Genomic DNA, 15,346 nt, shown 5'->3' on the forward strand with positions numbered 1-15,346 from the left:
TTGGTGAACAACATGATATAATGACACCCAAAAATAATTTTATAACTGCAGGTGTGCAAATCATAACATGTGGGAGATGACTCAAAGGATAACGGGGAATAAAACAGTTTAGAAAGGGTCACATATGGGGGGAACGGGATGAGGGCACACACCCCAGTTGTCCAAGATGCCTTTAAACCGCCCAGCGTTTATAGGCAGATGCAGTGGAGCAAGGAGGCCCCGGCAGCACAGTCAACAGTTCTGTTTAAACAAGCAAAGGCAAAACGCTCCATAATTTACAACAACCCAATCACACTGCTCATTCTTTTGAGGTTAAATGCTACTGACATAAGCTACACCTGAATCCAATCAGTGCAGAAACGTTGAGAAGATTCACACGAAAGGACTAAATTTGTCACAAATGGGTTGGTTTCCGATCTTAATGTAGCCGAGTTGCTTTACTCTGACCTCCATTGAACAAATCAACTTAATGGGCACTAGGAGTGCTATAAAACTTAACAATGGAGTGATTTTTTAACTTTTATAATATAGTTATGAAGCAAAATGTTGGATAGCTTCTACAATACTGGAAATCAAATTAAATCTAGATGTTTTTTAACAGTCTTGACAGATATAATCCTAGTTACCATGTAAATTTATGGTAAGCTGCTGTGATATTAGCCACAGGTGCTACTTTTAATATATGAGCTGCATCTGGCTGGGAATAGAATTTCTCAGAGGACTGAAAATGACCTCACTATCAGACAATGGAGGGGGAAAAAACAAGACCACGGTGGCATATAAAGAGCTGAAGATGTGGTCCACAACTAAATATTTCACATAAAATTCACTTTAACTCTGCAGTCGTAGATTAAAGAATATTATGTTCTCAATATTTAAGAGGCATAGATATATTTCAACCAAATATCCAAAAGATTAAGAATGTAAGACAGTTATGAATACCCTGGCTACATATATAATACTAGTTTTCCGACCTTTGATCACAGTTGAAAAAAATGATGCACTAAGACTTGAAAAGAAAATTATTTCGTGGTTCCCAAGCACAGGACATGATTAGACACTACCAAGCATACCAAACCAAGATGCAACAATTACCGATCTCTGAGCAGCAGCCACTCTCCAGCTCCTGGCCAACATCACTGGTTATGTTTTCAAAGTTCTTTGGACTCATTCATTACACTCAAGAAACATTCTCATGAGGTGAAATTTTAAAAAATCTCTACAACTAATTGCCACCCTGAGTTTGAGAATTAGCACTATCACCCAGAGATAAACACAAAAAGAAAACATAAGTTTCTCTTACCTATCCAATCAAAAAAAAAAAAAAAAGATAAATATGTATAAAACCCAGAAGTGTTTCCTTTTAAGAAGGCCTTCCTGAACCGTTTGTAAGCCAACATTGCCAGAGAACTGGCAAGTGTGGAAATGTGATAGAGGATTTACAAAGATTTAATTTCCTATGAAATAACTCTTCCTGAATTAAACCAGCCTTCTTTATCTGAAAAATAAAAATCTCTAAAAGAGAAACATTTCTATGGAAATATTCCCTACATCACTGCACTAAGCTATTGAGGATGGCAGCTACAAAGGCCTATTATATTAACATTTTTCTTCTGACCTCAAGTAACTGGAAGGGCTTCATTTTTTTAGTTTCAACAGATCAACTGAATCTAGGCAATGATTTCTATTTACATTGTTTTTGAACAACTAAATGGATCTATGCACGATCTCAACAGGCATCAAGATCCTGAGTGTCCTTAGCAAGAAGAACCTGGTGTGACTCCCTCTGTGATCACCCAGCAGCATTTACATGGAGCATTTAGAAAAAGTGGGCTCATAAAGCCTCATCTGTGAAGATGGTTAGTTACTGTAGAAAGGTATTAGCTAAATTAAATACAGCCTTTCCCTTCAATGCAATACTATATATATATTCCACCATTAAAAATCATGAAGTAAAATACTTTACTGACAGGGAAAAATGTTCACCATACATTAAGTGAAAATGCAACTGAGCAAAAAAGCATCTACAATATGACTCCAACTATATATTATATACATATATATACACATGCATACTCACAAAACATACATTCACACATACTGTTTTTTAGGTGAACAGAGGAAATTACAGGTACTATATTTTTCTTCTTTGTATTTTCCTGTGTTTTCCATATTATAAAACATACTATGCAATCAGAAAAAAATACCCAAAAATGTTCTATTTATTAACAAGCTGAACATACCATATAAATGTGACATGGTGACATCATTCCTGGAAGATTGAGAGGCCTGCCTGATCTCTGTGGTGTATGAGTAATCCACAAACATTAAACCCTCCTATTTAACGCTTGCAGTTTTAAACAAATAGGAAGATGGAGAAGACTCATTCTCATGCTTACATAACAGAATCATACTTTCAGACACTCAGAACTACAATGGCCCTCTCTTCCAAACCTCTGTATCCATAGCCGTATGGTCAGCAGCTCAGAAAGCTGAGGTCTCTCAATACATAACAAGTTTATCTTCTCTCTACAGAGTTCTGATTCACAGAGTCATTTTCAGCTGCTCTCTGAAGACCAATCTGGAAGTGACTTTCCACTCTAGATGAGAGTTGAACTCCAATCTGTAATTAACTTTGGACAAATAATTGATCGTTCAAGCATTATAAAATAAATGCTTTCAAGGCAGGGCCTGGGGCAGGAACCATGCAGCAATTTACAAGTCAAATTCCTATCAGTAGCTGGCTACCTTTTCCTTCAAACTATACAAAGAACACATAGCCCCTTTAATACCTCCCTCCAAAGTCAACATATTTTCCTAAACAGAACAAAAAAAAAACAGAATGAACACAGTTGTTCATTCAAAGGTTTAGGACATTCCAAAACAACTGCAATCCACATCCTGAAATATTGCACAACCCTTCAAAACACAGACCTGGGGGAGAGCAGAAGAGCCGTGGCCTTCAGATGGGCAGGACAGCCAGCCTTGGAAGGACAGCCACTGCCTGCTTCCTCTCAGTTTGAGCGGGTTCCTTAACCTCCCTCAGTTTCCGCCACTAGCAAAATGGGGTTGCTAACCCTAACCTTGTAAGGCTTCTGTTATTTCATAGGTCACCTAACAAAGAGCTGCTAACGCCTTATAGACACTCACTCATCAGCTCAAAAAATACTTTGTGCCTCTCCAAACTGTCATGAAAAAAACAGATGTGGCTGCATTTCAGGTAAATGATGCGACATTAGGAGTTACCTGTACACAGAAAGACCTTAAAGCAACACTTTTACATCAAAATTTCCAAAAACATGTACCCAATAGACTGTTAAACTCTCTTAGCTAGAATGCACCAGGTTATGATATTTATTCATATTTTTTAACCAGCCACGGGCACTGGACCACGGCCACAGAAAAGGAAAAGGAGGGAAAAGTTAAGGATTGGAGGAGAAAAGAATTGTCTAGAAACAAATGAGAGCCTACTCCAAAAGGCCTGTGGCAGTCTCCCAGGGCGATGCTCTGGGGGGTCTTGAAGGACTAGGCCACAGGCCCTAAGAAGACTGGCTGTGGGTACATGAAGCTGTGGAGCCAAAAACTAAGCCTCAGCGTCAGGCCCCCGTTACTGGAGGCAGCATATGAGAGACGCCACGAGCGGCTCACTTCTCCGTGACCTCTGCTCTGCCTGCAGAACAAGGGCGCGCTCACTGCTGCCCTTCTGGGAGGGGCGCCCCTGCCCTACAGGTGACCCTGTCACACACAGCAACTCAGCGGCCAAATAAGCTGGCTGCCATCAGGAACCATCTGTGTCGAGGAGTAAGAAAATGAGGGTGAGGAAAAACCCCTTGGTGAGAAAGGGTTTTAGGTGGTAACCTGTGGGAGACGAAAAGATGAAAAACACTATGTTCCCCCTGGGGCAAAGGATACTGACTAGGGTCCCTACCGTGAACACAATCAAGTGACCTCAAGTACTAAAAATGCACCTAGGTAACACTGGGCTGGGTATGGAAGCTGCACGCTAGCACAACCCAAGTCTCTGCCCTCAAGGAGCTTATATCTTCGCTGGAGAGAAATACCCACAAGTCAGTAGTTACATTTCTGTATTGCAAGACTGAAGTTGCACTTAGTGACATCCCGATTCTGCCACTAGTTCATTGTCAACATAGGCAAACCACTTCACCCCCAGACCTCAGCTGCCTCATCCCTTCTAGTCCTAAAGGTCACCAGTCATTATCAAAACAAGGCTGGAAGAACATCACAAACAAGATAATCCACAGGCTGAATTCTAAATGGAAATAAAAGACAACAGACTAATGTCTGTGGCTCTAAGGATCTGCTGAAGGCACATGGGCTCCACTTCCTCTCCAGCCTGGCCTGCACACCCACCCCCAGCAACCCAAACCATCCTTGCTATGGTCATTGATGACCAGTGGTCATCTTTTGGTACTCATCTTACGTGAAGTCTCAGCAGAATTGATTCCTTCCTTCTATTTAAAAAAAAAAAATCTTAAGATTTTATTTTATTTTATTTTTTTAGAGAGAGGGGAAGGGAGGGAGAAAGATAGGGAGAGTTCGAGAAACAATGATTGGCTGCCTCTTGCATGCCCCCAACTGGGGACCTGGCCCGCAACCCAGGCGTGTGCCCTGACTGGGAATCGAACTGGCAACCTTTCTGTTCGCAGGCCCGCTCTCAATCCACTGAGCCACACCAGCCTGGGCAGATCCCTACCTTCTTTTTAAAACAGCACCTTCTTTTGAATTCTGTGATACAACACTGGCCTGATTTTTTCCCATTTCACTAACAGGTTTTTCTCAGTCTTCTGCCAGGAACTCCTTTTCTGTCCACCCCTACATGGACAGAGGCTTGAGCCCTCCTCTTCTCACGTGACAATTTAAGCCCGACTGATAGCATCTATTATCTTGGCTTTCTTCTATACTCACCTATGACTCCCCAATTATCTACAGCCCAAATCTCTACTGAGTTCCTAACCCAGACATAAAACTCCCTTCTTTAAGTTCACATTTAGATGTCTCACAGCAAGTAACACTTAGTAATGTCCAAACTAAATTCTTGATCCTTGCACCCCATTCTGTTCCTCTCCCACAATTCCCCAATTTTGTAACTGTCACTTCCAATCATCTAGTTCCCCCAGGTCCTAAATCTGGGAATCATCCTTTTAAAACCCTTCTTCTTCCTCATAACCCATCACCACTCCTCCCTACAGTAACTTGGGTTTTCTCCTAATATTTGCATTTTGTTTGGTTCCTCTGCTTCCTGCTCATTTAAACCCCAAAATGTTGCTCCAACCTGTACACCTCTTGGCTTCCCCTCTGTCACTGGCCCGGTCTACAACCTCCTAGCAATGATGTCTTACCTGGATGAAAGCAACAGGTTCCTTACTAGTCTCTCCACGTGACTCTTACCCCCTCCCCCGCCACTCCTTCCTATGAGTCCTCTGATTGATCTTCTTAAGAAAATGCAGCAGTACTTCATCCACCTCCTTCCACTAGGCAGTCTTCTTTTTTTTTGGAGAGATTGCCCTTTTGAAAGCCTGGCAACAGCTGTTCCATACCATTGCACGCTCTTTCCTCCATCTCCCCATGCCTCCATGATTGTGCATGTGAATGTCCTGGCTGATGCTCTCAAGAGCATTCACAATGCCACAAGAAGCAAATGCCAGGTTCCTATTAGACCATGCTCTAAAGTCACCATCTGCTAACTGTGATGATGAAGCCTGGTTACACTGGCAAATTTGAAATCACTGATGATCACAGAGCTGGAAAAGTGGTTGTAAACCTTATAGGTAGGTTAAACAAGTGTGGAGTGATCAGCTCCAGATTTGACATGCAACTCAAAGATCCAGAAAAAATGCAGAATAACCTGCTCCTACCCACCATACTGATGACCTCAACTGGCATCACGGACCAGGAAGAAACAAAACAAAAACACACAGGACAGAAAATCCTGGGATTCTTTTCCTAAGATATAATACATACGTGCAATAAAATGCCTCAATGTGGGGAGGGGGGAATGCATCAGCTTATTGCTTCTTTGAGAGGCCTCCCTGACCCACCTCCTCAGACTGAATTGGGTCTTCCCATTGTCCCCCTCGCAACACTCTTCTGTTGGAGAGGCACTATTCATGTTGGCAAATAGTAGGGACCGCTTGGGGTCAGTCCCCAACCCCACTGCTTACTAGCTGCAGGGACTTGGGCAAATCACTAAACCTAAAACTCAGTTTTCTCATCTGTAAAATGAGGAAAATATTATCTACTTCACAGGATTTCATGAGGATTAAGTGAATAAATACATGTAAACTCCTTCCACTAGTCTGGACCGTAAGTGTGTGTTCACCATCCCAAGTCAAGTCTCCTCCAATCACCATTTATGCCCCCGGACCCTCCTCCACCTCCGTCCCCACCTTACCCCGGCAATCACCGCACCACTGTCTGTCTCCATGAGTTTTTTTCTTTTTCTGTTTCACTCAATCCCTCCACCCCCTACCCAGTCCTGCCCCGATGGCCATCAGCCCGCTCTCTATGTATGTGTCTGTCACTATCTTGCTTGTTAGTTCATTTTGTTCATTAGATTCCACATATGAATGAAATCATATTATACTTGTATTTCTCTGCCTGGCTTATTTCACTTAGAATGCTCATCAGGTCCACCCAGGCTGTACCAAAGGGTAAGATTTCTTTTATTTTTATGACCGAGTAGTATTCCATTGTGTAAAGGGACCACAGCTTTGTTATCCACTCATTTACTGATGGGTACTAGGGCTGCTTCCAAATCTTGGCAATTGTAAATAATGCTGGAATAAAAATTAGGGGTGCATTATGTTCTTTCAAATTAGTGTTTCATGTTTCTTTGGATATAGTCCCAGAAGTGAAATCGTTAGTTCATAAGGCAAGTTCCATTTTTAATTTTTTGAGGTATCTCCACACTGCTTTCCACAGTGGCTGCCCCAGTCTGCATTCCCATCAGCAGTACAAGAGTTCCCCTTTCTCCACACCCTTGCCAGCACTTGTTGTTTGTTGATTTATTAATGATAGCCATTCTGACAGGTGTGAGGTGATATCTCATTGTGGTTTTAATTTGGAATTCTCTGATGACTAGTGACGTTGAGCATCTTTTTATATGCCTATTGGCCATCTGTATGGCCTCTTTGGCGATGTGTCCATTCAGGTCCTTTGAACATTTTTTAACTGGATTGTTTAGGTTTCTTTGGTGTTACGTTTCATGTTCTTTATAAATTTCAGGTATTCTCCCATTCAGTGGGATGTCTTTTTATTTTGTTGGTGGTTTCCTTTGCTGTGTAAAAACTTTTCAGTTTAATGTAGTCCCATTTGTTTTTTTCTTTTGTTCCCTTTCCTGAGGAGATATATCAGAAAAACAACACTACAAGCAATGTCCGAGATTTTACTGCTTATATTTTCTTTTAGGATTTTTATGGTTTTGAGTCTAACATTTAAGTCTTTAATCCATGTTGTGTTTATTCTTGTGTATGGTGTAAGAAGATGGTCTAGTTTCATATTTTTGCATGTACCTTTGCAATATTCACAGCACCATTTATTGAATAGACTCTCTTAATCCTATTGTATATTTTTGTCTCCTTTGTCAAATGTAACTGACTATAAAGGTGTGGATTTATTTCTGGCCTCTCTATTCTGTTCCATTGATCTATAATGTCTGTTTTTATGCCAGTACCATGCTGTTTTGATTACTATGGCTTTGCAGTGTAGTTTGATATCAGCTAACATGATTCTTCCAACTTTCTTCTTCTTTCTCAAGACTGCTGTTGCTATTTGGGATCTTTCATGGTTCCATACAAATTTTTGGAATATTTGTTCTAGTTCTGTGGAACACCCCATTGGGATTGTGATAGGAATTGCACTGAAGCTATAGATTGCATTGGCCCTTTAAGAGAGTGCCCGTGTCTCTGGGAGACTCCCACCTGTCCCTGTCAAACAGACACCCTGCTGCTTTTCACAGCCAGATGTTATGTGGGTGCCTTTTCCTGGCTCTGGTGCTCTGGGCTGGAGAGCTGGCTTGGGGATTAGACCCCACAATTCTCAGAGAGAACCCCTCACAGCTGAGAAATCAGTCCAGAACCTCAGCTGCTGCCCACAGGAGTGGGGCCAGCACTTTTCGTGTCTCTGCCCTTCCTACCAATCTTGATGTGGCTTCTTGTGTAAATCCTTGGTTATAAGACTTCTCTTCAGCTAGTCTTCAGTTGGTTATTTGGGATGACTGTTCTATAATTTAGCAATAATTCCAGTTTGGTCCTGGGAGGAGGTGAGTATAGCTTCTACCTATTCTGCCATCATCTTGGGTCTCCCTTATAAGTGCTCTTTAAACATTAGCTAGTAGGAATTTCCTTCATGGCACTTATCACACTTTGCAATTACATAGTCATTGTTTTCTTTGTTTATGCTCTCCCTCCCCTACTATACTCTGAGCTCCATGAAAACGGGGGCAGTATCTGCTTGGCTCACCACTGTACCTCCATGTTTAGCAGAGTGCCAAGCCTATAGCAAGTGTGCAGTGATTATTTATTAGTGTTGGGTGCATAAGAGTCAGGAGAAACTTTCTAGGAGTAGGTAGAATGTGGAAAGACGGGGCAGGACAGGTGGGATGCAGCACAGAAAGGTGAAGAACAGTTGGCATAAAGGTGGAAAAGAGCTGACCTGAGATGCTGGGGAGCTCAGCTGCAGTTCCAATACGCTGGTGACCAATGTTCTGTGCTCCCCCTGTCTGGGCCTCAGTTTCCCCACTTCATCAGTGAGGGGAAGGATTAGGTGACCTCTCAACTATCTAATCAAAGACTGACCAGTTCTTGGTGACTGGTGACCAAGATAAGTTTTTAGCTTCAGGTCTGGGTGCTTGAGGGGATGGTGGTACTGCTGAGAGAAACAAGCAAGTCGGAGAAAAGACAGAAAGACCAGAGTTGGCTCTCAGATACCCTACACCTGAGGCAACACTAAACCCAGGGAGAGCACAGGGACCCTGGCTGCCAGTCTTCAGCCCAGTCACTGAACCAATCTGAGCGCCCTCACCTCCCCAACACATTACAAATCCGATGTGCCCTCTTTCTCCCACCCTTGACCTATGCCACCTGCTGACCATCCCTTAGCTCCTTTCCTCGAAAACAAAAACAATTTTTAAAAAACTCATCAGACCTTGGAGGACCAACTCAAAACTCCCCTTTCTCCGGGCAGCCATCTTGGAATACACCTCCCTCAGCTTATTACTACTTCACACATTAGCACTTGGTTAACAAAGCAATTTTTAAAATCAACTGTCCTGTATAATTCAGATGTGCGCTTCCCCAAGAAAAATGGGAGCTCTTCTGGGCAGTAATGGAATCATGTACTTCTTTTGCATCTTCCTCCTTCTATGCCTTCAGCCCAGAGCAGTGCTAGCCCCTCAGTGGTTGCCAGCTCAAGGACCTCACTGCCTACTTAACCTGACAGAGCTCGGACTGCTAGCTCTCAATGGAGAGACCACACGGCTCCCAGCCCAGCCCCGACTGGGTCTGCTCCAGGTGCCTGGTCCATGTACACAGCCAGGGCTGCAATGACCAGGACAAGGCACAAGAAGTCAGTTTGATGAACAAGATGGGAGAAGGCCACAATCCTGCCTTGCCAGCTGAAAGCCCAGAAGCAAACAGATATGTTAGTGGTGTTTGCTGTTTTGACGGAATTCATTTTAATGATACAGTAAATGACCTCTGATTGCTCAACAATGATACCGAGGTTACTCCTAAACAAGTACAGCTTTGTTTTAGCTGGTGAATAATCCCTTTCTCAAACCCATTTAAGACAGAAAAGTATTCCAATGGGTAGCCCTTAGGAAATAAGGTATCTCCTAGAAAACAACAAAAATAATAACAAAAATACCTTTCTGTATCACAGCAGGATATAAAAATGTTGCTGTAGGAACCAGAGATATCAGTCTGGCACCTACTAAGTGTGACATGACCCAGTGTGACCTCAAACAATCCCATGATCTCAGTCTGGTTCAGGGTCCTTCTGTAAAATCCAGTGAATTAGTTACAATGGCCCGTTCCAGCCTGGATCCGAAGGGCAATGTGATGGTAAATTATCTGCAGAACATGAGAGGATGTACTGCTTTGTTTTGTTTAAAAGGATGTAGGGCCCTGGCCAGTGTGGCTCAGTGGACTGAGAACTGGCCTGCAAACCGAAAGGTCACCGATTCAATTCTCTGTCAGTGCACAGGCCTGGGTTTTGGGCCAGGTCCCCAGTTGGGGGCATGCAAGAGGCAACCAACTGATGTTTCCCTCCCATATCAATGTTTCTCTCCCTCTCTTTCTCCCTTCCCTTCTCTCAGAAAATAAAATCTTTAAAAAATAAAAATTAATTAATTAATTAATTAAATTTTAAAAAGGGCCCTGGCTGCTGTGGCTCAGTGGATTGAGTGTCGACCTGCGAGCCAAATGTCGCTGGTTCAATTCCCAGTCAGGGCACATGACTAGGTTGCACGTCAGGTCCCCAATTGGGGGCGCGAGTGAGAAGCAACCACACAGTGATGTTTCTCTCCCTCTTTCTCCTTTCCTCTCACGCTAAAAAATAAAATAAAATAAAAAACAAACAAACAAATAAATTATTTTTAAAAATAATAAAAAAAAGGATGTAGAAAAAAGAGCAGAACACACAGATAGCTCAGAGACAGGGAAGATCCTCACCCACCTGTCCCTACTTGCAGGAGCTGAGTCATTCCTGAGGACAGGGGGCAACTGGTCATGATCCCACCACAGAAACCTAAGGGCAGCATTGCATTTGCTGCTAGGAAGATTTGACTAGCTGGTAAAGCCACTCCATCAGGACCCAATGACCAATTTTTTAATTGATTTTTAGGGATAGAGAAAAAGGGAGAAAAAGAAAAATCGATTCGTTTCATTTATTTATGCATTCATTGGTTGATTCTTCTATGTATCTTGACTTGGGATAGAACCCACAACCCTGGCATATCAGGACAACACTCTAACCAACTGAGCTACCCAACCAGGGCAACATCTGATATTTTAAAACAGCCAAATGCAAGTTTCTATGTCACAGTCAAAATGCACCAAAACTCTCTTGACAAAACTTGCTGTGCAAACCTGAACACTATTGATAATGGCTGCATTGAAGCAATGGGCTGGCATACCAAAGAAAAACAGAAACAGAACAGAAAAGAGCAAGACCAAAATACTTTTAAGTTATTAAGGTCTCCTTTAAATTATCGTCTGTAATTATTGAGCTAAGCAGTCCATTGTTATTAATTCATGTTCACCCTATTTAAGCGGTACCAGCAATGCAGGCTGAAAACAAATGCCTCAGTAATTTCCTAACTTTGGAGTGTTATTTTCTTGTCAGTTAAATTTAAAGCAACCCATTTGTGACCACATTATACCAGGTTAATCTCATCTAAAGTGCTTCACAAACCCTAACAGCTACACTAAGGTTTTACACTAATGAAGGCAATTTACATAAATGAAATTTATGTCAATGTATTTCATGACAAATTTTTTATTTTATAATGATTATAGTACTTATATGATAACATCTGTTGATATTCACAGTCTAAACCTGGCAAAGATTTAAACCCACAACATTTTCCATGCATCATGTACATTATCTGTGAAAAGTAATAAAAAAAAAGCAATGAATGCATTAATCATACCAATATCATCTGCAAAGCATAAATCTGAAATACCTTTCACGTCAGCTCTAACTGCTTTCTATTTTTTACACACCTGATTTTACACCATCTGTAAAAGGGCAAGACAAAGACTGTTGAGGAAATTATATTTCTTGGCTGTTCAACTTTTACAAAACACTCAGGCTAAGTTCCGTAAACAGAAGATTTACTATACAACTAAGAAAAAACGATGCAGTTAAAAGTCCACTTTCATTAAAGGACAGTGCAATGAGGACAGCATTTTCACACTGCCGTGTGGCGTCTCATTTGCATTTTTGACACCTGTTTTACATTTCCCCTCGTCTATCCAATGCATGTGTTTTTACAAATACACATCAGGTCTAAACTGTTCTATAACCTAAACAGCAGCAGCAAGACTCCAAATGATAGCATTTCTGCCTCTAATTTCTCTAGCCAGTTGAACACCAACACTGATGTCCCTGCCACCACCTGACAAGGTCAACATGGGCCTACCCCTACCTCTAACCCCTGTTCTATTTCACTTGATTACAACCTATTTCCAGGCGACACCAAGGAGAGTGGATCCCCACCAACTCTAGGCAATGCAACAGGCAGATTCGGCATAGATTTAAGGGCCCCAGCCAGACAGGAACACTAGAATAACTCCAAAGTGAACATCAACATGAATACACCACCCAGGTATTTTTAATAGCTTCTCAAATCTTAGGTAAAGTTTGCTAAAATGTTGAGTGTCTTTAATCTCCATACATGACAACCAAGGACACTTTCTCAGGTTTCTAGGCTGCTGTGGTTACAGGGGCATGTGCCAAGTGCAAGCTACTATGTGTGACAACAATACAAGTTTTCACTTTTCCTGGCTCCCAGACACATAGGTATCAGCCCATACTTCAAAAGCAAAACACAGACACCTTCTGATCTATGCAATGCCTAAGCCTTGGGACCATCCTGCCTGGGAGTGCTCTCCTACCCTCACCAGGCAGAGTGAGCTTCCGCTTTCAAGAGTGTGCTCAGATGCGACATTCATATAATTGCATTTCTGACTCATAACTCTGATGTGCATCAAGCTTGGGTGCACAACAATAAACAACACAACCTGAACCGATCCGTTCCTAGTAAGAGCTGTTGAGACCTCCCCCACGTCCTGCAGAGGACTGAAGTTTCCACTGACAGCTGTCCTTCTGGTATCATCAGGCTTTTGGCATCACTAAGTGTTTCAAAATGTTAACCACAGCCTATTATCAAATTCCTCACTAAAACACTTTTATAAAGTAAGTCAGCAACAGTCACTTTCAACTGCTCTACTGCAGCTGCTCTGGGCACAGGAAGAGAAAAACTTTACAACCCCAAAGTCACATACGGGGCTACTGCTGCTAGAGGCACAGACCGCCGCACCATCACCACCACCACCATGGCCTTGGCCTTCAGAAGGCCCCTGCCCACTCCGGCTCCAAAAATCTTTTAATGGCAGCAGTTACAATAACCAAAATGTGATGAACAAAAGATGAAATAAATGAAGCTTGGACCTTGCTCTGCAACAGACGCTACATTTTGACAACCTATCAGACTGAACCACGTAAGGTGCCATTTTTGTAGGTCAAAATGCGCTGAATGTCAGCCACTTCGTGATTCAGTCTATCAAAACCAAATGCCCTGTAGGCAGGCCTGCCCAAGAAAGTATAGACAAGAGATAGGAACTCCTCCCGGAAGGCAGGGAATCATAGTTCTTTCTCACAGGACTCAGTCCCTTTCTTCTGAATCACAAATGTTCTCCTTTACCAATTGGAAACCCCTCATATCCTCCATCCAGAATTCTTCATTCACCCAAAAGGCACCAAATGAGTCAGGTGCCCCACCACCACTGCGCACCTATTTCTGGTCCTAAGCTTATTTCCAAGCTGAATAAAGGTGGACCCAGTGTCCAGGAGTGAGAGAATGGGGAGAGCCTTCCGAGGCTATGTCGCCACCTGGCCGGTGTGGACTCCTGCCCCAGAGGGCTCCACCTGCTGGCATCTGGAGTAGCTGTTTCCTGGGTTCCAAAGCCTCACCTTCTGCACCTACCTACTTTATGGCTTAAAATTAAGCTTCCTGCTTGTTCCCATACATGACAATGCATAACAACATGTCTTTATGGGACACTCACACTCACATTTCTGACATTTTCTTCTTTCAATGCAGACACCCTGCAGCTGCAAAACACCTGAGAATAAGTTTATGTGTCACTTAGAAATCTCTCCCTCCTTATGTCCACACGAGAGAAAAAAAAAAAAAAGCAAAACTCCTTTACAAATATCGACCCCACCCTGAGTCCAAGAACTCTGAGTACGGAGACTTCCTGCCTCGAGTCCTGACACTGCCAAGCGCTGACCGCTCTCAGAGTTTCCCCATCACCACTGCACCGTCCAGCAGGGACAGAGAGAGGACAAACAGCCTCTGAAACCTACAGCCACTTCAGCCACCTACGCAATGAGAATCCCTGGGGAATTTTCGCCTTTATATCCTCTGAGCATATACACCCCTCTAAGCTACCAAATGCACGTGGACTATTTGGAACTAATTATATCCTGAAATAAAACCTCAAAGAGAAATAAAGTTCACATGTATTTTGCTGGTAAAATCAAAAATAACCCAAAGCTTTGAGCAATAGGTTTTTCATCCAGGTCACTGAAAATGTTTCTAAAATGTACGGTTCCTTTTCTACAGTAATAAAAGAAATGAATTCTAAAGCAAACTTGTGATGCCATTTTACACACACGACATAAGCAAACCATTTAAAAATTGTAACACCCAACCAAGTGTAATCTTATTCCTGAAGATTTATTGTAGGTAAAATGAAAAGATTACGTAAAGAACTGAAAAATGTTCATAATCTACTGAGCAAATGAAACAGAACATATTTTTTACCTATATGTTTTGCAAAGATTTAAAAATATATATGATAACAACACCCAGTGTGGGCTGAACTCTCTTAAGGGAGGGAGCACCAGTTCTGACGGTGGTTCCCTCCAGTTTAGAGTTGAGGCCAGAAAGGGCGCTGCCACTGCCCAGAGCCCAGGGCACAGAAGGCCTCCCTCAACTCCTGCCCAGGCTGGGGCTGCAGCGAGGGAGGCATGGTCTTCCCAAGGTGTGCCCGTGCACGTGAAAAATACCTGCTCCCAGTACGAAATGATAGGCCCCAGAGCTATAAGGGACATACTCACATATCTGTTTTGCACTCATGCAAGACTGCATCTAGATCAATTTCTATAATACATTAGGACAATAGGTATGTGCATTCTAAAAGCTGACAGACTTTGCTCAATTGCCTTCCCAAAAGATTATATGAACTGACACTCCCACCTCTTCTCTCTCCATCTCCACATCACAGCTGCCCTTCCCTCCTCACCAGCTTAGACTCCACGGTCCAGTGTTTTCATCTCTCTTGCCCTGTGTTCCTCCACTGCACTCATCTGGCAAAAGTTCAGCCCTTTGTTACGCCCAAGTCAGTGCCTACTCCAAGCCTGTGCCTAAGCAGCTGAACGTGGATGAAACACACAAAACCCTCACTTTAGATGTTTGACCATAAATCTCTAGTGACACTGAGAACCTCCAGCAAATGACATTTCCTTAGTTAGGTTGCTGTCCTAGTCTCCATCTCCAAAATGACTACTCCACTCCTTTCCCTACCTTCCCAGGTCT

The 15,346-nt window shown here is 42.6% G+C and overlaps 1 protein-coding gene and 1 pseudogene across 2 annotated transcripts in view; one reads left to right on the forward strand and one right to left on the reverse strand.

The window, feature by feature from the left end:
- Window positions 1-15,346, reverse strand: part of PCBD2 (pterin-4 alpha-carbinolamine dehydratase 2) — a 63,050-nt gene that overhangs the window by 27,065 nt on the left and 20,639 nt on the right. The gene's annotated exons all lie outside the window — the stretch shown is intronic.
- Window positions 5,595-5,968, forward strand: LOC150000779 (small ribosomal subunit protein uS8 pseudogene; annotated as a pseudogene).

This window comes from Furipterus horrens, unplaced genomic scaffold (genome assembly GCF_987537825.1).
Source record: "Furipterus horrens unplaced genomic scaffold, mFurHor1.1.pri manual_scaffold_10, whole genome shotgun sequence".
NCBI classification, from domain to species: Eukaryota; Metazoa; Chordata; class Mammalia; order Chiroptera; family Furipteridae; genus Furipterus; species Furipterus horrens.